Raw genomic sequence first — 23,153 nt, forward strand, 5'->3', positions numbered from 1 at the left:
CTCATCTTAAGATTTTGTAGTATATGATCCGTTGAGAAGCCTTTCCTAAGTACTACTTCGATAGCCAAGGTTGTTAAGGTACTAGTTTTTCATCCTCTTATATGTAGGTTCTGGGTTCAAGACCATGTTCGGTCAATTTTTTTCTGTCTTATAATTTTAGAAATCACTGTTATAATTCATCCCCATTAGTTTAATTTAGTTGCTTAGCGATTTTTTTTAAATTTACATGTTAATTTATGGATTTTTAGTTTTCATATTAGTCCTACCCTTCCTGTACCCTTCGTTGAGGCTGGCAGAACCCTTCCCTTACACTCTAGGAAGGAGAGGGCCTACCCACCAATGTTCTAAAATACCCTTCGTGTACCGTTGCTGAAAGTTATAGGAAGGGTACACCTATCCTTCCCTTACCCTCATTGGAGGGTAGACCTCCCCACAATGGAGGAGTTTATTTTGTACAGGGTTGGACTCGGCATTTCAGTGCTCGTGATGTTTGGTCGATGTAGGAATCACCGCCGCTGCATTGTGGAGGAGTGGAAGCCCTCCAAAAACACAGCATCATGACCAGATTCGAATATCCTCGTCAAAATGAAAGAACACACCTTAATGACATCTGTGGAGGAGTATACCAGATTAAATGTAAATGAAATTGTCTTATACTTCTTAAAGTCTTCTTGTCTTATACTTGTAAAAATGATTTGCAGGTTTAATGTATTTCATGTATATATTTTTTGCACACAACAAGCATATTTACGCAAATAGGAGATATGTAACGATTGAATTTGGTAATCTAGACGTCATCGCTGTATTACAGCGACCAAAAATCTTCCCCTGCTTAATGATATTGCAGTAATATAATTTCAAGTTAAATTTCTTTATTTTCGGTGACTCACGCAATAATTAGTAAAAGTAATTTCAATAGTTAGAATATCTTTTATAAGAAAATAACTTCCCGTAGTTTTTTCCCCGGTTGTAATTTATCGAGAAACACATTTTCCGGAAATGCGAGAAAAATTAACCAACGTGATACTTTTCGTATCGTGTTTTGATGACACAGCGGTTACTTTTGAAAATATTTAGACACTAAATGAAGATATGCACGTTATATTACCTACTCGGTGAAATATTTATTCTTGGTTAGCGTCAGCAAGAATTTAAAAGGAAATGGTGTAACCTAGAACCCAACTGATAATGTGCAGTATATTCTCTATATTCATCTTATTTTCAATGCTTGGTTCCAAAAAATTAATATATTATAGTCATAGCCGATACATTATCGAGAGGTACTTACTTTAAAGCAGTTTCTCCTTCTACCGTGTAAATTACATCTTTTGTAGCAGGTTTGGAATGACCAAAATGGTTAAAATAATTTGATAGTCTATTTATTAGCTTCATTACATTTTTAAAGGTTTTACATGGATGAAAATACGTGTCGAAAGATATTTAAACTGTTAATAATGTAGCACATTTAAAACGGATTTATATACTCACCATTATTCCTAGTACTTCATTTCCACCATCCCTCAAAAGATATGCTCCCTCTTTTCTCAGAAATTGGTCTTCATATTCTTTTTCCTCTTTGATTTCCTTTCACTTTCTATGCAAAGGAACAGAAAACTTGAAAACTCGGGCTCGCCCCGTTCCAAGCACACCCTCGCAACTCAACACTGGGCTTCGGATGATAGAAAAAAACTGCTGGGGGGTGTTTCAGAGTCTCCCCTTCCGAGCGAATCGGGAGACTTGACGCGGATTCTACGTCACTTGCTAGCGGCCAGACAATCCGTGCGTTTCAGACTGGCTTCCTATCGACTAAATGACGGCTTTCCGATAGGATAGAAGTCGAGTGGGCTATAGGTGAAGGAAGCTCATTCCGGTTGGGAATGGTGATATGTTATACTGTTGGTTTTTATCAAGTATTTGGTTCTAATAAAATAATACCACTTTATTTCATGAGTGCTGATGCATGTGGATATTCTGATAGAGTAATATTGGTGTAAGTGACTTTAATAATCGTGTAAATTAGACAATAGATGCGCAGACTGTATCACTGTCGGTGCAAGTTCATTTGCGTTGTTATTTGGACGAGTAATTTGGCAAAAAGAACGTTAAACAAGTTGGTATGCATGGCGTAATGACTTACAAATATGTAGGTAGCATTATGCATTGGAAATGTGTCCGTGGGTTTGAAAGTATAACAATTCGTCTAGTTTGATATGATTGTGTGCATGGCCATTGGCATCGCAGTTACATCGGAATTAGGCGTGGTAACGTGCGTAATACAGTTGATTCTATAGAGCACATCCTAAATATTCGTTTTAATATGAGATGTTAGTTCAAGCATAACGGGAACAGCCACGGTAACAACTATACGGAAGCACCCTCACACAATCTTGTCATATATACTCCACAAATTTCGACGTCCTTCCCATGAGAAATAGGGTGGTTTGCTATTGTTTTTTTATTCAGATTATTACTCCTGGAGTACGTATTTCACGCTTTTAGATTTTTAAATTACGATACCTATTTTTCGCGATTAAATGAAAATTGAAAAATTTCAAGCGCGCGAAAACGCGACGGGTAAGCATGAATGCCGGGAAAACTCCCGTGTGACGTCGTTCTGGTTCCCGCTGCCTTAAGCGAGGTGACCCTGGGGCGAGGCTCTGAGCGCTGATACGACGCAGGATGCTAGCATGTAGCAGAGTACCATGCTAGCTGATGGCGCTTGGCTTAAATAAGGATTATTAATACTTAATCAAACGGGGAAAACTGTCCTACCTTAGCCAGTTTTAAAAGGTGATTATTAAGACATGTTTCCCTGATCTCTGTGCCTCATGCATGCATTTGTAACCTCAGACGCTGTAAAACTCCTATCTACTCGTATAGAAACTGTGACGTTACGTGGAGTGGCATCGTATGCGCCAATCTGGCCTCTTTCAAATGAGGATAAAATTGTCCCTTGCCATTCGTCTAAACCAGTATTTCTAAAACCAAATAATTTGTATATTATGAATACAGTAATGGTGGGTAAGACATCGCAATCGACGCCTTTCGTTTCCTTTGATGAAGGAAACTACACAATTACACAAAATGATCATCGACTTACCCCGAAATATTTACCCAGATATATATGGAATTCTGTCGGGCGTGATGCTTAGAGATAAATAGCGACCGCCTGTGATAAAATAAAAAAGGGAGATAAAATTGCATCCGCCAGTCCAGCAGTCCGGAGACGGCTGCCGGCTGCGGGGATCACCGTACTCAACGGATGTTGGAAAGTGAATCTTTTAAACCAGGCGATTGATATAAAATCTATAATTAGACACGAACCCTTCTTTTCGTGAGCTACGTGTTTAAACAAATTTCGAAAGTAGAAACCTGCACTAACGGCGAATTTCTTTAAGAGCTATTTGACATGCATTCATTTAATTAATTTTAAAATAGGAAAAAGAGAATGTATGTAATTGTTTCTTAAGGTAACACTCTGGGGTCTAGTTGCTGTGATAACTAGAGTTATATATTTATATCAGTCATAACTAATTGCTCCCTGTGTAACCGGGTACAAATGCTAGTGGAGGCGGAGATTTTTCAAATATTGCACCTTGCTTGCCGTAGCACTTTGAGGACGGCGTTTGGAACACATCCCTCTGTTCTTCGGAGGGTATGACAAGCCGCCATAACAATGAATACTTACCACAAATACTGACTTGATAGAACTACCATGGAACTGCTTTTTCTTTACCTCTTCACTCTTTCTGCTGCTCCTCCATAGTGGCTGATGTTTTCACTTTATTTATTATTAAAATATTGTTATACATTTAATTTTCTAAAATCAAGTAAGTGATTCTGATGGGTTGTTACAAATGCTAATGGCTCAAATTATGGCATCGACAAAAATTATCGTTAGAATATTTTACAGCAAACTTGGGCATTGCCAAAAAATTGATCCATGAACCTCATTAATTAAGCTACAATAGATAAATATCTCGCTACAGTATCTATTCGTCGTCAAGCCTAGTCAATAAGTTATTATTATTTAATACATTTATTAGTGACAATGTGGCAAACATGGTTAAGTCAAAATCATCTGGAACTCTCTTCTTCCGTGATGCCTTGTGATATGGTATTCGTCCGAAACTTAAGGGAAGCCGATAAAACCCCCAAATAGACCACCGTGTGATGAGGATCAGGGCTGGTGAATAGATGGCGTAGAGTGTCCGCTGTGTTGTCTTGCGTCGCGCTCTCGTTGTCCTTTGCATTATTCGTACAGCGGATTTCATGGTGATGCTATTTGTGAGGTGCTGTGTTTTAAATAAATCGGAATTAGTCCACTACATTATAACAATCTTTTATGATTGAAAAAACTCGTCCTTTTTGTTATAGCCTAGACAATAAGGCTCAGGTCATTGAGATAATTTACAATATATGTTTAAATTCAATCGTGGAGAGCAGTTCCCATAAGTTCCCATTGCCACACCAATTGTTTTATGGCCACATGCGCATTTTTCAGGAAGTAATTGAACATTTATTATTTATATTATTGATTGAATCATTTATTTTCTCAACTAATAGACTTAGTAATTAGAGAATAAAAGAGAGACAAGATGCCGCTGAAGGAAGGTAGATAGGAGAGAAATATATGGTACTTAATGGGCGTAAGATGAAATTTAGAATGATTTAATAAAGTAGGTTTTATGCTATATCAAATTGGAATTTTAAGTATTTCATGTTATCTTATATTGGCTAGGTCGCGTAGAAATTTTCTTTCAGAAACATGTGGCAGATATTAACTTCGACGATGTTGTGAATTTTGGAATAATTTTGTCTCGAGCACCTACCTCACATGTGACTCTAAAATAACTTTATAAAGAAGAAGACCAATGGACATCAAGTCATATTAGAATCACATGATGACCAATGAAAAATATATTCAATCGTGTGAAAAGAAGTTACTCTAAATTTTAAGATTAAGTAGCGCTCAGATAGTATGAGTATCATGGTAGACTACCTGAGATTAGAATTTGATGAAAAGAACGATTTTTCCCTCATCCGTCCGCCTGCCCAATGGCCATCACCCGCTCATTCCAGAAACACCATCTGTTCCCCAACACCATCGCAAGCCGCGCTGTCCTGGACTTGGGCCACAGATGTTCTCTCAGTTGGACATGGGGAGATAGCAGGTCCACTTTGGCGACCACTGGCTCGGATGCAGGATCTGAGGAAGGGAGAAGGTAGAAAGCGATCGGTGACTCTGCGCCCGCCAGCCCTTCCGTTCTTTTGGACGCTGAGTGCCATTTCAATCTATTGCATGGATGGAGGAAGGGTACTGCAGGCAGCGGGCAACTCCACACCCTCCTTACCACAAGCTCAGTCATCTGAGAACATAAGTTGTCCGTTTAAGGCTAGTAGCAAGCCTCATTAACAATATCACAGCCATTGATTCTCTCGCGTTGTGAGAACCATGGAGCAACAAGAACGAAATTTGATGAATGGGAATTGAAATTTCTTGTCCTTTATGCTTTTAAAAGAGATATATAAAAAAATCAACTGTGGCCAAGGTTGAGACGTATAACATACTTACGACATATGACACCTGAAAGAAAGATACAGCATAAGCAATGGAGGCATTAAAAATCACCAAGCAATTAAATGAAACTCAGGCGATCTTCAAACAATCGAATTATTATGCTTCTTTGTTTTGGGACAAATGAGACGTGTTACTTTTTGATTTCATTCTGCCGGGTTTAACGATAAATGCAAATACTTGGTCGATTGCGCGGAGCCATTCAAAATAAAATAAGAGACGTGCTAAAATTCTGTAAGTGTTCTGATACATGACACCGCCCGTGCCCTAAACGCTTGTGCTACCCAACTGTTCTTTGAGCAATTTCAATGGGGCGTTTACGACAACCCTCCGTCCAATGATGAACTTGCGATTTTTGACTTGCATAATTCGCGGAGTGACAATTTGGCTAGGAAAAAGCGCTTTTAAGCGGACGATTAGATTCAGGAAAGCGGTAAAATCATTGGAAGGCATTCGCAGCAACGTCCTATGGAGAACAACCTTCGCCGAGGCCATTGCATCGAAAATGAAGCAAATGTGTACTTATTGTTTAGCAATGAAATGATTTTTGTTTTTTTCTTTTAGTCATGACCCATTGGAGGTATAAAAAAACAGCCCTCGGTAATGAGAAAGAACATACAAAGAATAATTAAAAAATAACCAATGCTCATGTACAGAATATTAAATCAGGAAGATCAAAAAGATGTTCTAAATCTTCTAATTCAACATAATTCTCTGCGTGCCACTTTTCGGATGTTTGGCAGGGGATGATTAATCACCATCTTGCAGCATGCAAGAGGACCACCGCTCCCGAACCGCACGGTCATTGTAATATTACGCATAATGGCATAATATACGTCCATATCAGGGGATTTGGTTCATTGATTCACGTGTTCACTCGTACTTGTAATTTCATTTGCTTTAACACAGTTAAGTTAACATAAGAGCTCACTCTGCGACTATACGCAGTAAAGCGTACCTCGTAACCTAAGTGCGTGACGTCAGGAGAGGATTACTGAGCGTCTCTTTTGTGGCGCCCTCACTCCCTTTCCCCCATCCCCTCTCCTTCTCCTTCAATACCTCCCCTTAACAACCAGCTCTCCACCCTACGACGCGCCAACCGAGCGCCTTCGCGATGCACTTGGACTCGAAATCAGGCCGACAATTTTGACTCTGACTTGAGCTATTTGTTCACGGCAACCTCCCCTGATATCCTAAGTGATTCCCCGCCCTCTTTACCTCTCAGGACTGTATGTTAGAAGCAGTGCGTCACTTGGGTTTCCCCCCAATTCCTCATTCCATCATACCTAGTGAAGTTTGAGTCTCACAGCAATTTGGATAGGGTAAGGTGTGTCCTCCCTCGCAGAAGGGTACGGGTAAGTCCTATTCTCGTAAATAACCTATTAATCCATGATAACCTACAAATTTAATCATAATTGTTCATTATTTTTGATCAAGTAGGAAACATTCTTTGGAAAATTATTTGGACACAATTATTGGAGTTTTTGTACCCACATCCTTGGTTTCGACTCCATGTTACTTCCGAGTATAATGATTAAGAACTGTTCCTTTCATCAGTACCAAATTTTTAGTGATATATCTTAAAGCTACTTCTTGTTCTTTTTACAGTGTACAAAAGGTGGAGTGAACAATTCAATTAATTCAGTGATTGACAGTGCAATTCTAAAATCAAGTTGCCAACGATCTCTTCGAGCCTTTTCCTCAACGTTTGGATAATAATAAATGGCTCTTCATCACGATGAAAGCAGTGTGCATGTCTCTTGGATTTATGTGAAGATACCAGAATGTGTTACTCATCGGCTAAAGAGTGAAGTGAAAGTGTCAAGGTTCCAACAAATAATTCATTGTCAGTGTTGTGTTCAATGTGAAGTGCTTATGAATATAAGTATTTTGGGGTGTCGCTGTTTTAAAGCTGAGCTCTGTCGTCGATGGACCTGGAAGCAAGTAGAAGGTAGGGAGTCTTCTTCTCCTCTTGCAGTTTTATTCAACATGGAGGTTAAACAATTTTTGCATAAAATAATTTTAAACAGAAGTGATATCGCTCCATTTTTTCTGAGGAGAAGGAAAATTCTTTGACCCAATTCGCGGAGTCTCCTAAAAATGAAAAATATTTCAGGAGTTTATTCGTAGAGTGTCTTTGAATGTTGGTGCTATCGTTTTTTGTAGTATGGCGGGGTGAATAAAAAAGGATTTTCATATTAGTTCAATAGGTATAAATTTCCTAGTACTGCTCTTTCGCTATCGCGTGATCTGGCCACCAATTTCTACAGGTTCGACTAAGTTGATTTAAGATGCCTTGGGATGAATATTCCTAATGCTCGTATAGAGATTCGTAATGATCCAATGCTTTGATTTTACACCCCATACTGATACGCCATTTATAACTGTTTTTAATCTGTAAAGTGTCTGAAAATGCAATCAGTGTCGTGTACACTAAGTTCTCAAAAAGGTTTTTGTTCAGTGAAAACAGGGTCGGATAGAAAAGAACAACTGAATCACCTCTTTGGAAAAGAGAGTTGAAGTGAGAAAGGTGTTTGGTTGGTAGAAGTAGATAAGCTTCTTCTCCACTTCCCACTGCGCTTTATAAACATGAATGTGCAAACCTACGTGGACCAGTAACCGTATGACTCGCTATAATCTAAACCTATTCTTTTGCGTGTTTCATGGTATGTACCTTGATTTGATCCCTTGCGTGCCGACCGTGTAAATCTCAGACAAAACGCAAGCCATACGTGCTAATTCAATATTTCTGCCACATTTGCTTCGTTCACTTTTTTATCCAAGATAACCCCTCTCCATATTTTTCCTTCGTCGTGTAGTTTACCGAAAAATCGAAACAGTTTGAAAGCTGAAGTAAACCACGACACCGTTCCCCTTGTACTGACATAACTCGTGAGTTGCGAAAGAATATTCTAATATATTGACAGAATACTTAGTCGGCTAATCTCATGTTTAAAAGTTATGAGGCGTACGAATTTTTATCCCTTCAGCTTTTGTTGACTACGACCATTATCATTAATGAACACAATACCGATAAGCAAACCACGCTGGCAAAGACTGAATTACACATTCAGAAATATTCCCATGCAGAAACGCGTTGATTACAATCCATAAACTCATTTAGTTTCAATTTGTCAATTGAAATTTCCCTCTAGTAAAGGTGACCAAGCTAATACCAATGAACTTGGCTTGTGTTGAAGTTGAAATTCATTGATTATTTCCGTACAGCTTTTTCTTGAAATTTGCAAGAATGTTAGTGTCGCATCATTGTGGCTTCGATGATCTGTTGCGAAATCTCCTTCACTTTAACCTCTACAAACACAGAACTTCGAATAGGCATGCCTGCTGGCGCCAAGAATTGAAGCCTAAAATCCGTAATAATTCTAGTCGACAATGGTTTTATTTCGGGGAAAATAAAACAAAAATTTGTATTAAATTAAAATATGTTTAAACCTACTCAAGATGCCAGTTTTTATGCCTTTACTGAAGAACAAAATTTGCTATATCAAAGATAATTAATTTGAGTCGTTACAAAATGATTAAATCTAATGATGAAATCATAACGACATGACTTACCTTGTGTAAAATTCGAAGATGAAGACCAAGATCCTTCACGGAAGAAATCAATTTCATCTGTCCTTCATTACGCTATCCTTGAAGTGGTAACTTTCGCTGGTGACTTATATCTTCAGTTGGTTCGTAATGAACCATTTAGCAATCTCTTTGTATAAAGAAGACGGCATCAGGTTACTCCATCCGTTGGCCCAAGTTGAACTCTGCAATCAGGGAAACGAATCTGCGAATGACCAGAAAAATAAATACTACTATGTTATTTTTATAATTCAATCAAGAGCTACTAATTTCATCGGCGTGTACATTAAAGTATAATGCCATAATTATTCAGGCTTAGTTAGCGACACTACCTTGAGGCCAAGAAAGGTTTGATAGCTACTAACTAACGCCATTATAAATGAACAAATGTAAAAGCGAGCATGCAAGTCTTCGATATTTTATCGATATCCGTGGCATAGTGGAAGAAGATGATCACATTGCGGACTTAATTGAAAAGCATAGATCACATAGAAGACTGAAGATCTTCGAAGCAATTGAAAGCTCTGTTTTGCACTGTCCAGATTTAATTGTTTACGCTCGGCTAATTAACAAAAAATGGAAAATATTTTTGGGTGTTTTTTAAATGCTTTTTTGCGATTAAACTTAAGGCAGCAATTATGAGATTATCGACCCATTCGCAGCTGACTTACAACGGACAAATGGATAGAACATTTCCGTTTCATGGAATCTTTACCACCGAAATAATGCGTAGAGAAGGAGTATTAATCTAAGCAATGCATTGAACCATGATTGAATTGAAACTACTAATGCTCAGTGTGGTTTTCATACTTAAATATTCGATAAATTTGAAACATCTGTGACAAATAATGGATCGTAAAGGAGAGATTTTTATGCGCTATTGAGAACACATAAATACTTATCCCATATGTACAAATCGCATAGTGGGATTAGCAATGCTCTTATCGCTCGCGAACTCACTAAATATCTCCGCTAATCACTGTCGTATGGAGTAAGTTTACATGGTGAGCTACATTAGTAACATGTTAATGCTTGAGGACAATCATGATTAGAATTACTTTCTCTGTTCACTATCTCATAAAAATTACTTGTGCTCACTTACCTCAGTCAAAACCGCTGCATTTCTTCTAAGTATTTCTGTTGATATGTACGTCGTATAATCGCTCTCCATCCTCGTTTAGGCATAATGAGACGGTGACTTCAACGAACGAAGGAACGTTTAAAACAGTCCAGGAAATGAATTCAACAAATTGAAAACATTCAGAAGTGTGACTCTGCCGAAAGGCCGGTTGGTGCTTTCTTCGTAAATAAGGGGAAGGGGAGGTGCTGCTTTGCGGACGACAGTTGAATGCGGACCGTTGGTGTACTGTTATTCGTAATGCGGTGACGTGTTTTGCAAACGTACCTAATGACCTTCACACATGCCTAGAAAATTCTGGAACATAGATCACGTGTGTTTCGACCGTTGGCCGCTTGAGAATTTCCGCGCTATTTTTGTATAATAGCTGAATCATACGAACGAATCTTATTGGCCGAACGTTTTATTGATTTTCCGCGCGATTAATTTTTTAATTATAATAAAAAATATTACCGTATTTATTGATGTACTTCATTGGATAAAATTTCAAAGGACCCACATCTAAGATATTCAGCGCTTTTTTTCGGTTTTTTGTTGATTAAATAAATAAATCGGTTCGAAATCATCGTGACGTCACAGGCACACGTCACGTGGCTGACGTAGTGTCGGAACGTCCCCTCCCTCCTTTTCTGGACTTCAGTTCGCGGCAAGCTCTGTTGGGATTAAGAGGTGAGTACCTTAATTACTTGTTTGGTGATTCATTTTCATATTATTTTCAATGCACTTTCAATGTATTCTTTAAAGTGTAGGATCCTTCGCAAATGCAATTTGTTCATTTCCATTCAGTTATCGAGATTAGAGTGGCATACATGTTGAGTCAAAATATTTATAACGCCAACTACCTCCATATTCCAAATTTTATTACCATGTGCCCGAAGTTAATATTAGTGACGGAGTAGTTTTTTTAAAGAACGCTAGTGATAGGGAAATCTCCTCTCGGATTAAAGCCATACTGTTTTCATTCTTAATCCTGTGACTTTTGAATTGAAATAATTTTTTTGTGAAAATTGGATGTTGGACGTCATTGGACGAAATTCCATAATACTAGATTTATTGCCATAACGAATATTCGATCATTCAATTCGTTTGACCTTTGACAAAGCATCAACATTCGTTAGGAATATGTGTTAATTACATTCTGTTATGATGTGTCGACATTTGAAATGAGTAGGTAGTTTTATCTTTACATTTATCGAGGTTTATAGAACATCAAATATATCGATTTGATTGCAGTAATTATGATCCGTAATGATCTCTGATAGCTTACTTCTATTACTTCAGCAGGTTAGTTACTATTTTGACGAACGTCAAAATGATGAATTTTATCGCGTTGACTGTAGGTATAAGATATTTACATTAGACGTGGAGCAGTGTATTTCATGCCAGCCACGCTGCTTCGTTGTTGATTGTGAGAGAACATTACGTTTCAAAGTGAAGCTTCTATCCGCGATTTCTTTAGTTGTTAGCCATTAGGATCCCTTATTCATGCTTTTACCATAATTGGTACCTGAATGCCGAGTTATTCCACGTAAGTAATTAATGTTTCAACGAGGTATTTTAAAAAGTCCTTGTTATTTGAACCTAGGAAATTGCAGTTAACTTATTTCGTTAATACAAGCACCAGCCTCACCGGAACCACTCCGCAATAATTTATCATATAATTTTGATGATGAGGAAAAGTAATAGAATATTGGAGGTCTTAATTGGATTTGCAGCACTTCACTTGGCAATTTATTTTTTCAACCTACTTCACCTTTGGAGTCGTTAGTATGATAATTTGTTGTAGCCTTTAATATCAACATAATCTTTAAGTTATGCTCCATGTAAAGTGTATATTTTTGTCGCGTGAATATTGTCAGCCTTTAACGCGAACTTTTCTTTTCAGGTCCTCCATTGAATAGGGGTGGCGGATCAGTTCCGTGAAACGGTTAGGGTTGAATGGGGCATTTGCGAAGAGGTTTCAAGGAAGAGGAAGACTGAAGAAATATGGTGAGTCAATATCATTCACTTCATATGATAGGCCTCTGAATATTCCAATGCATAAATATTTGACTTCTCTATATCTCTGTTAGTAACTAATTAAGAACTAAATCCTGTGCGGTGCGCAAAAATTAACTTCTTCTGCGATAATTTTTATGATGATATTTCATCATTTCCTATTTCATAATAGTGTTTTGCGCTACGAATTCTCAGCTGTTTACTGGTATAAATATCCGTGACTATGAAGGCGAAGAGGAATTATAGCTGTTTTAATTTTACGTAGTTCAGGTGAATTTTGCGAGGTTCATTTTAGCATTTAAACATGCCACGGTCTCTCAAATGCTCTTTCATATCCTTCATTTTTGGTTTCTTAAATACGAAATCAAACGTCTTACTTTTCCGCTCTTACCAACCACTTGTCATTCGAGGATTGACTTCCTTAGAACATCAAGATCAGTTTTTCAAGATATGTTCGATTGCAATGGTGTGTATTCCACTTTAAGTATTGACTAGGCTTCTATTCTCTCCCACTCTTCTGAGGAATCCCGCAGTCCTCACTCGAACGATGCATTTCATTTTCATACAGCCGAATAATACCCATCAGTTTCTTCACTGCTGTCATTGCCCATGATTCATTGCCATAGAGAAGCATACTCGAATTGTATGTTCTGATAAAATATTTCCAAACTTAATTTTCATCATAAAATTTCCTGCTTTTCTAAGCAAATTGATGCTTTATTTTTTCTGAAGTGTATTTTTGCCCTGGGCTGTCTAACTGATTATTTCTCTTTTGTTTCTACAATTGATTATTCTGCCTCCGAAATATTTAAACTGGTGACCTCTTCCAATCTTTCTTTCACTAGTTTTATTCTATTCTTAACTTCCTGCCGTTTGCTACACTCTAGTATTTGATGGTGATTTTCAGATGGCATTGGTATTTGCTCTGCCCAGCTTTACTAGAATGTTTTTCTATTTTACAAATATTTTAATCATGTCTCCTCGTGCATATTCATCCATGTAAACTCCCAATTTTTTCTTGGATGTAATCGGTGCCTTTTTAGTTGTAAACTATGAAAATTACGGGAGAAATAACACCGCCTCAGATCACTTGACTTTTCTCCCAATACTTGATTCTTCATAGCTGGGCCCTATAATGTTGGCCCTACCCCTACTTGGTGTTTTTAAACGAATTGTGGATCATTCATATGCCATTGTTAATTAACTTCATTCAAAATTATAAGCATGGAACTCCAATCCACACTACTGCTGCGTCAAATTATTCAAGGAAGATAAAGACTAAAGGAATTTGGCGAGAAACTGGTCGACCTCTTCCAATGTTTTTTTCCCTAGTTTAATGCTATTCTTATGCTACACCTTAATGTATAATATTCGATATTCATTTAAATTGATTTCGTACTAAGTTAGTCGCCCTTCTATACACGTCTCATTCAGATATTCAATCCATCTCTTCGTTTTTATTAGTCATCAGTCAAAAGTTCTCCGTTTTTGTCACTTACGGTATTCATCATACGCTCATTAATTTGAAGAGATTCCCATAGCGAGCCTCTAATTTTCCTTGCGCACGATGTTTTCATATTCCTCGACCGCTTTTCTCTGGCCTCCTTGACTTTATGTCAAATATCGTTCTTTATTCTCCTTTGAAATTCCACGGCTTAAGTATTCTTGTACTTCAGTGGTGCCTCAGTTAGATTCGAGACTTTTTGCGTGATCCATTAAGATGATTATCCTTCTCCCAAGAACTTCTTCAGCTGCTTCCAATAGCCCACTGCTCAAGTGTTTCTGACTCTCTTCTTCTGATTTCTCGGTCACATCCGATGCTACTTTGGTCTACTCTGCGTCTTCAAATTACACTTGATACCGAGTTTTCTTAATTTTTTACTTGCCAAATGTTTTTCACCGCTTTCTTCAGTTTTTAATTTTTTTATTTTGGGTGAAATAGCATTGTCGCTGATGAGAGCCTTAAGGTAACTTTTACCGTCAATTTTCTAGTTCTTTAATTGTTTTATTTTCGCTATCGTATCATCCGTTAGTCGTTTTTTTCCTATAATCGCTTCGCCTGGGCTGTTCTACTGGTTATTTCTTTTTTGTTTCTACACCTGGTTATTCTGCTTCCAGTGTTTGTTTTACTGGTTTTATGCTATTCTTGACTCCTTGTGTTTTACTACACTGTAATATTTTATGGTGATAATGTTTCTGACTCTCTTCCCCTGATTTCTCGGTCATATCCGATGCTATTTTGTTCCCCTCTACCTCCTGAAATTACACTTGATATCGATTTTCTTAATTTTCTGCCTACCAAATACTTTTCTCGGCTTTCTTAAGTTTTTATTTTATTATTTTTGGTGACATAACATCTCTATTGAGGCATAGTCTCGGTCGTTTTAAGTCTAAGGGTCACTTTTGCCGTCCATTTTATTGTCGATGAATCGTTTCATCTTCGTAGAATTTCATCAACTTAGAATATATCAAGTCCACTATCACTTTCCTCTTTTTCTTCGACTATGATCATTTTTATTTTGTATTCGAAACCACTAGCTTGTGTTCTTTGTTAGTCTTTCATTTTGGATTTACATCATCCCTGTTTCTCGGCTTACCATCCATCTTAAACATCGTCAGTGATGGCATTAAATTCACCGAGAATTATTACATTTTCTTCACCTTTAATCTGCATTATTATTCCCGCTGTATCTTGATTCACTTACTCCACTTCTGCATTTCTTAGCAATTTTTTAGGTTTACAAACATTCGGAGATGCTGTAGTTATAGGTTTTGCTTTATATCTTAACCATTACCTACCTTTAATCATACATTTGGTGGCTTTTTAATTGTCGCTTTTGATAAGCATTATACTTATTACAGCATTAATATTTAGCGATCCTTCGTGTATTAATCTGTAGCTTGCACTCCACAAGTCTCCCACTCCGGACAACTGTATTTCGCCGATTCGTAGCTATGACATAAAGGGATAGTTGTGGTGGTCGACCCTAGCCTTCTACGTCGCAGTATTTTAGGCATTTAATTGGCATTACGGCGCCTGTAGTGAGTAAAGTATCGATTTTTTTTATAATACTCTCGGATGTTTCGTTAAAATCCTTTCCATCATTTCTTCCTTTAGGGTGTAGCAAAGTTCAACCTATTAATGCTTTACAGCCCCACCAACAAATTGATAGCGATAATCACTATGCCAACGAAAAAACTTTTCAGGCTATGTCGCTGCGTCAATTTTCGGGTGGCGCTAACATTTCCCGAAGAATGATGGTCTTCTATTGAAGTGAATCAGATGAAGTAGGAACTGTTATTCATACATATTTATTGTTAGTGAACACAGATAGATAGCCAGGAAATGGTGAAAAAAAAGAAATTCGGCTATTTAAGAATCAGTTAAAAACTTTTATTCATATATTTTTATTGGTATTCGTTTCAGGGGGGGAATGGGAGTTGGAGGAGTAGGCTGTTGAGTGTTTTTCCGAATTATGGTTTGACAAGTACGAATTATTTTAAGGCGGGTGTCTCTGTTAAGATTGTTCTTCTCCACTTTTTTTATTTCGATGGCTTCTCTGACGAGTCTTTTTTGAAAGCCTTTCACGTAGGCGACAATTTCTGTTCCTATAAGGTCGATTGCGTGGCCCAGCGCTGCGTGTTCGGCTGCCGTGGACTTGGTTGACTACCCCAGTTAAATTGCTCTCTCGTGTTCCTCCTGGCGTGTTCTAACTGATCTGCCAATGTATTCTTCCCACAGGTTTGACAAGGGATCCGGTAGACTCCTTCGACTTGTAGTGGAGCTCTGTCCTTGACGGGTTTTAAGAGATTTTTTATCTGCACGTGAGGAGAGAAGATTGTCCTTATGTGATACGTTCTTAGGATATTTCCAAATCTGTCCGTTGTCCTATTTATATGCAGTAGACTTTCTTTTGGTCGCTGATGTTATTTGTTGAGGAGTTCGCTGTTTCTGCGGTGTCTGCTTTGTCCTCAACATTCTTTTTCATGACCTTAATCAGTGCTCGTGAGATAATTCTTTCGTCGAATTCATTTCTCCGCAGAAAGGCTTCTAGTTTCCGCCTTTCTTCGGCAAAGTTGTTTTGGTCGATTATTGTGTTGGAGCGGTGACTCAGGGCGTTTACCACTCCATGTATTTGTGCTGTGTGATGAGTATATGTCCATGTTCTACTCTCCTCCTTGTACTATTGAGTTTTCAATTGCATGTAGACACCCACGCACCCAGTCAGCAAATGGAATGCACTGAGGAAGAGTCTTGGAAGTGTTTTCTTTCGGGCTCCGTGGCGAATAATTTCCTCTCTTTAGATTTTACTTTCTTTAGAAAGTATTTGTACCTACCGTCTATGTATAATTACTACATTATACTTTGCGTTGTAGTTATAGATATATACTATATCTCCTCCTCTAGGATCATCAAAACTATTTCAACTAAGAATACATCGTACGTAAGAACGCATAGTAAGAATAGAATATTTAATGCGCGTTGTCGATACTAAGCGTAAGAATTTAACTCAATCGAGGATTGACAGATATTGGTCGCATGCACACGATGATATAACTATGGCCACTTTCCTTGCTGATTTCCAAAGGATTTTATTTCCACATTTTTTTCAGCATTCAAGCAAAATATACCACTTTCGTCTGTCAACTATATATTTACTCTGTATCGAACAAGCCAATTCCTACGAATATTACATCTTTGGGGGTATCCATTAACCCTTTCGACACAGTGGTGTTGTTGCCTTAGCATGACTGTTGGACTGAGCCCCAAGGGTCCCTTCCGTCCCCTCTGTACGGACCATTTTGCAGGACATTGGTTAAGAAGGGTCTCACGGATAATCACACTCCCTCAGCGCCAATCTTTTTCGACTTTTCCGCATTATCTCGGGCTCAAAGTATAGTTGGTCTTCCTCCTTTCCGGGTTGATAGCCCTAGTAGCAGAATTGGTTCCGGGTCAACTCATGATTAGTTTATGTGAATTTTCTACATGGATAATTGTTGTTTGCCCGTATGTTGCAGTCTTCGAATTCAATTCCTCGGTTTTTTTTCTGTGTATTGTCAACTTTTGAACGGAGCTCTGCCGTCCTAACTAACGGATTTAATGCATTAACAATTTATATGTTGATGGTCCAGATAAGACTTCGCGTAGCCTCGACCGGCATAAAAGGGCAATGATACGGATATTTACGGCATTCCTTGGCCTGCGTCGGAAAATATATGACGAATATTTGCGGCTTTCGTCCTCCGTGTCAAAAACCGTCCGGGCGAATATTTACTTTTTTAGTAGCGAAAGGGTTAATTATATGTGGCGTTTAGGAGGGGCGAGAGGGTCGAGTCGATTCTCACCCAATCTCACGTGCGGGACCAGGGGGTCCTTGCAAGTATCACGTAATTTTTTTCTAAAAAAATGATAAAACATTGCTTTTTAATAAATCTAACGAATGAAGGTTAGATTATGGTATTTACACTAAACATACGTTTTCAATTCTGTCGCGATAATAACGCATGGATATGGGTCATCGTTTTAAGTTATTGATTTTTTATTTTACCACTAAGATAACCCGTGAAATATAGAAATAAGGATCGCTTGACTGCCTCCTTTGTTTCCAGTATCAAGTTCAACGATTTATGTGAAGAGAGAAGGGAATTTTTATGCAAATATTGAATCTGATCATTGATTAAAAATTATCTTTCGTATTAATTTATCCAAAATAAACGTATCCAAAATAAACTAGATAAAGTTAAATCGTGATCTCGGTGGAACAAAGCAGCTTTGGATTTGTACAAATTGGAATTCAAAGAATCATGTTTATCTTGTAATTTTATACTATATCGTGTGGTCAATAAAATCAATTTTTTTAGTTATATATTTAAATTTTGCTGCCTGCCTCTTTTTTAAAACAAAAATTTGATACGGTGTAATAATTCCCAAAATGTTTGTTTGCTATGTATTTCTTTGGTACTGCTTATTCTACGAATTCTCTAGTGTTGCTATTATAATACTTAAATTTATATATTTCTGAGTCAGTTAACATATTTCTACAAATCTTTCACTGTTAAAATGAAGTGGATATAAAGAATTCCACATTAAAGTACAATGATTTCATCTGTTACGAGATATTTTAATATACCTACCCTATTCAATATCACTTTAGAAAGCTCCCAAAGAAATAGACTGTTGTTTAAAAGTCACTGAACAAATATGCGAATTTCCATTGAATTTTTTGGGTGTCCTTCTTTTTAAATAAACAGCCTTTGTTTTAGCATCCATTTCCACGATTTATAAAGACAGGCGGGTATAATATTTTGAGTCATTCCACCTCAATTTCAAAAAAGCTTGTCCCGTGTCAGATTTTGATGAATTCATGGTTGATAGTTTATAGTTGAACCTATGGGTCATACTACTATGATATAGACTACCAGTCTATGAGTACACGTCCATAGACTAGTATTAAAAGTAATCGGAAAGCTGCACGGGAGAAAAAGTAAACGTTCAAATATTTCCAAAAAATATCATTCAGGAGTTGATTTAATTTTAATTTTTGTTATTCTAAGGCAATGATTGAGCCTGCATTCTAAATATTAAATGCTTGGGCCACTTCCGAGATATGGGTTATTTGAAAAAAGTTGATTTGTTGAACAATGTTTTAAATATTTAGATATAACAATAATAGATAAGTGCACTTTAGCAATATTTTACTCAAAGTGACTACCGAAAGGACTTATAAGTAAAATAAGCAATAAATAATGTCTCTACGACAATTTGATAGTTGAATTGGTAGATTTATATGATTTAGCGCAATTTTTTTAGGAAAATATTTGATAACGTATTAAAACCACATATGAAAAAAAGATCTCACGGTATTTAGTGTGTGGTTGATGAAGACCCATACAGGTATCAAAGTCTGAGTCTCTTAGGGACAAACGCTTGTTGAATTAAGGTGGATTGCCCCATGTTTAATAATCTAACCCCCGAATTTAACTTAATTTTTTGCTCTCTTCTAGGTGCAACCAATCCCCGGACATGAGGGGAAGAATGAAAGGTGGAGCAGGAAGAATAAAGAGGAGAAGAAGACGATGGCCTCGCGGGACATCCAATACTAATTCCTTTTATGTAATTCGGAGATATTTGACTCGAATTTTAATCCTCTTTTTTGCTCTTTCAATTTCAGAATGAATATTGAAGAGTATGAACACCATTCATCGACTTGAGTTGAAGGCTGGTAAGAGTGCAGTTTTCCTCGGGCGCTGTGCATTGCCGTATATTTTCATCAGGTTTACATCAGGTAATCTAGAACGTGAAATGGTAAAATACGGCCGACCTAGACCACACAACAGGAGTTATGAGAGACTCCTGGTGGAAAGTGAATTCACCCTCGATTATCAAAGCACGAGCTCTAGGTATCAACAGTACACGAAAGGTAACGGCTCGAAGGAGCAAGTTTGAAAAGGTTTCGAAACAGCGCTGAAACAAAGGTACCACAAAGTGCACTTTCAAGTTATTTACTACGAATGAGACCGGTCCCAGGAGACTAAGAATGCATTCTTAGGCAGGAAATCCACGTGGGTATTTTTGTGTGTAGTTTTTTAAGGTATTTGGGTGGGTTTTGTACTAACAGCATTTATTGCAGGAGTGAAGAATGAAGACGTAGCTGAGGCCCCGAAGATTGAAGACATCGAAGGGGGCCTCGAAGAATGAAGAGGGAAGATAATGTGTGTGTGTATCGGGAATGAGTGGATATTGATAATCACTCGCCTGAACTGGGTTTACTTTGTTTGTACTTAATTGTAACATGTCTGTAACTCCTTCCCTTCCAGCCATGAAGATTGAAGACATCAAATTGAGCTCGAAGAACGGCAAGAATACGAGAACGTGTGTTTTTTCATCTATCGTGTGATTTCGTGTGATATTTTTCTGCGTGTGATTATTTATATTTGCGTGTGCTGCAAGTATTTTTCCGTTTCGTCGCGTTAGGGTTTGCGTGTTAGTGTTATTTATTTATTTGTTTGTGCATGCACTAATCTTACCTCTTCACAGATTCAAGCCATCGCTGGACTTCAAGGAAGGAAGAGTGAGGACTGCACGAAGAAGAGGAGATTGAAGACGCAAGTATTCACGGAAGAAAGAAGAGAAGCATCGTAGGAAGACGTGTGCGATATTTGCGGCTTAGTTTTGGGCCCTTATGGCCAATGAAAAAAAAATTTGCGTAAGGCTAGGCGGTTATTCCGTGCGTTAGTTTTAGTTATTTTTTGCCGTGGTTTTGCATTACGGATTCCATTGCGTCATGCAGGAATGTGGCTGTGGCTAGGTAGGAAATTTATGATTTCCTATCGATGCCATTGTCTCCTTCTTGTTTGATGCTTTGGAGCGGTGCAAATCCTCGGAAGGGTTATTTATTTGTGTATGCACTAACCCGCTCTCTCCCTAGGTCCGCAAGCCATCGCTGGATGTGAAGAGAAGAATGAAGATTCATCGGAAGAATAGAAGACAGAAGAGGATGGCATCGCGGAACCAGAAGAAGGCGACATCTTAGCTTTGGGCCCTTTAGGCCAATGAACATAAATTTGCGTAAGGCTAGGCGTTTTTTCCGTGCGTTAGCTTTAGGTTTTTGTGCCGTGGTTTTGCATTACAAATTCCATTGCGTCATGCAGGAATGTGGCTGTGACTAGGTAGGAAATTCATGATTTCCTATCGATGCCATTGTCTCGTTCTTGTGTGATGCTTTGGAGTGGTGCGAATCCTCGGAAGGGTTATTTATTTGTGTATGCACTAACCCGCTCTCTCCCTAGGTCCGCAAGCCATCGCTTGACATGCTGAGAAAAGGGGAAAGAAGACACTTGGAAGAAGATGGGATGGTGCACCTCACCGAGCCGGCTTCTTGCGGCTCTACATGAGTTGCAGCAGATAAGGAGCGGTATGATCTCATAATATTCATTCAAATTTGGTTCATGTTTCCCATATAAATTTTTTAATTAACGAGTTGATTGAGAATGTTCAATATTGCATTCATTAACGGAACTCAATTGTGCTTACACTGAACTTCTGATTTGCTCATAATGCCATTAAAATTAACAAATGAACTTAATATCCTCCTCAATTTAGTCATTCACTACTCATTGTCAGATTGAAAATTGTACTTGGTACTTAGTAACTGGAAGTGATATAATTTCATGGATCTATACTAACTTTGAATTGAATTGAAAAGTTATGAAAAAATATTTCCAATGGGCAAAATATTTTTTGTGCCAACTTTTTTCTGGATGACTTATAATAACACATCAACGTATTTTCTTTACAAATGTTTTCGAGTCAAAATATCACCTCCCTTACCTGTCTCCGCAAAATATTTTCAAATTATAAAGCAGTACGAATAACTTTTATTTGTAATTAGTATCTAATTATCTGTTTATTCATAACAAACGTTATTTTCCATCATGATTTTTCATTCTGAATCAGAGTTATTTAACTATTTTTTGTCCTGTGAAAGGTTACCCATTTCAAAATCAGTCCTTCATTTTTCCAATTCAAGGGAGATATAGTTCCATTTAATTGGAATCATTTTATTATAATAGGTATTATTAAGGAATAGAATATTATTTTAATTTCCTCTGCAATACGGGAAATGATATTTTTCACTCCAAGTTTTTTAAATCTAATTCAAAGGTGAGCCTATTCACACTGTGACGTCCATGCGCCATAAGAAAATTTATCGATTGAATCGGCCATGAGGCCGATTTTCAAGCGTATTGGTTTGTCTCTTTATGAGTGTTCGTTTTTTTCAATTACAGAGTTCGATGGATCGTATTGTGTGAGTTGACTACTCGAGGCCTCGATGAAAGCACGTGCAAAGAGATCGAAAGAATACAGCTCGTTGCCGCAAGCAGACGGTAAGATTTCATTCATTCCTCTTCCAAGTTTTGAGTTCAGTTCAGAACCAATATTTAGTGATCACATAGGTACACTATGATTTTTACATTCAGGAACCTCGATGATAAAAGTAACGATTGCATGAGAAAATAAATTAATATTTTCACATTTCCTACGCGAAAATATTTAATTCAACCGCACCCAAAATTAAGATTTCTCGCTTATTTTGTAACACTCACAAAACTAAAATCCTGCGCTGAATCTCAAGGCATTGATTGGTTGGCGACGACGATAGCGTTTGCTTTCATATATTTCGATTTGAAACTTCATTTCTGAGAAATTATATAATTCGAATGAAGGACAGGTATGGGAATTGTCGTCAATCTATCATAAGTATTTACTTTGCTGTTTAATTTTCTCATTGTAATGCGGAGGTCGAGGTTTCCATATTGGCCTTGCTTTTGGTAACTCAGCATCCGTCATGCGTGCTCAAGTAATAACTTCCTCAAAGGCCCTATCTGAGTGAAACATGAGATTCCGGTAATATTTTCTACCTTTCTGAAATTTTCCGTGAATTATATATTCCGAGTATAAGTGACATATTTTAAAAAAAGTCGCAAAAATAATGTATTGATACTCTTTTTTGTTTAATTTTGGGTACTTATTTTCCGTTGACGCTTTTTTCCTTGCTGTTAAATATTTATTAAGCCAATGGTGTCAGGAAATTCAGTATATATTTTTCATTTTTTTCGGCTGTTTTGTTTCTGATGTGATTACTCAGACCTCTGGTTCTTTGCATGATCTTGAGAAATAATTTATATTATTTCTTTCGTATCATTAGACTTAAATATTAAATTACATTCCACAATAAATTATTATAATACATTCTCCTGGATAGCGGTTTTATCCTTAATAAGGATGCCATATTTGTAACTTCTGTTTTCGTATTTTTAAATAATTTCATCGTGTTGATTTTTATA

The 23,153-nt window shown here is 37.5% G+C and overlaps 1 long non-coding RNA gene across 2 annotated transcripts; it reads right to left on the bottom strand.

Moving 5' to 3' along the window:
• Positions 1-4,192: 4,192 nt before the first annotated feature.
• On the bottom strand, positions 4,193-9,357 carry LOC124165180. Of its 2 annotated transcripts, none has more exons than XR_006866148.1 (3): positions 9,155-9,357; positions 5,003-5,209; positions 4,193-4,295 (listed from the first exon to the last, which is right to left on the bottom strand). It is a non-coding gene; the product is annotated as an uncharacterized LOC124165180 (long non-coding RNA). The 2 variants fall into 2 exon arrangements; XR_006866149.1 differs by lacking the exon at positions 9,155-9,357 and adding an exon at positions 5,576-5,634.
• Positions 9,358-23,153: the final 13,796 nt, after the last annotated feature.

Source organism: Ischnura elegans, chromosome 9, assembly GCF_921293095.1.
Source record: "Ischnura elegans chromosome 9, ioIscEleg1.1, whole genome shotgun sequence".
Taxonomy (NCBI): domain Eukaryota; kingdom Metazoa; phylum Arthropoda; class Insecta; order Odonata; family Coenagrionidae; genus Ischnura; species Ischnura elegans.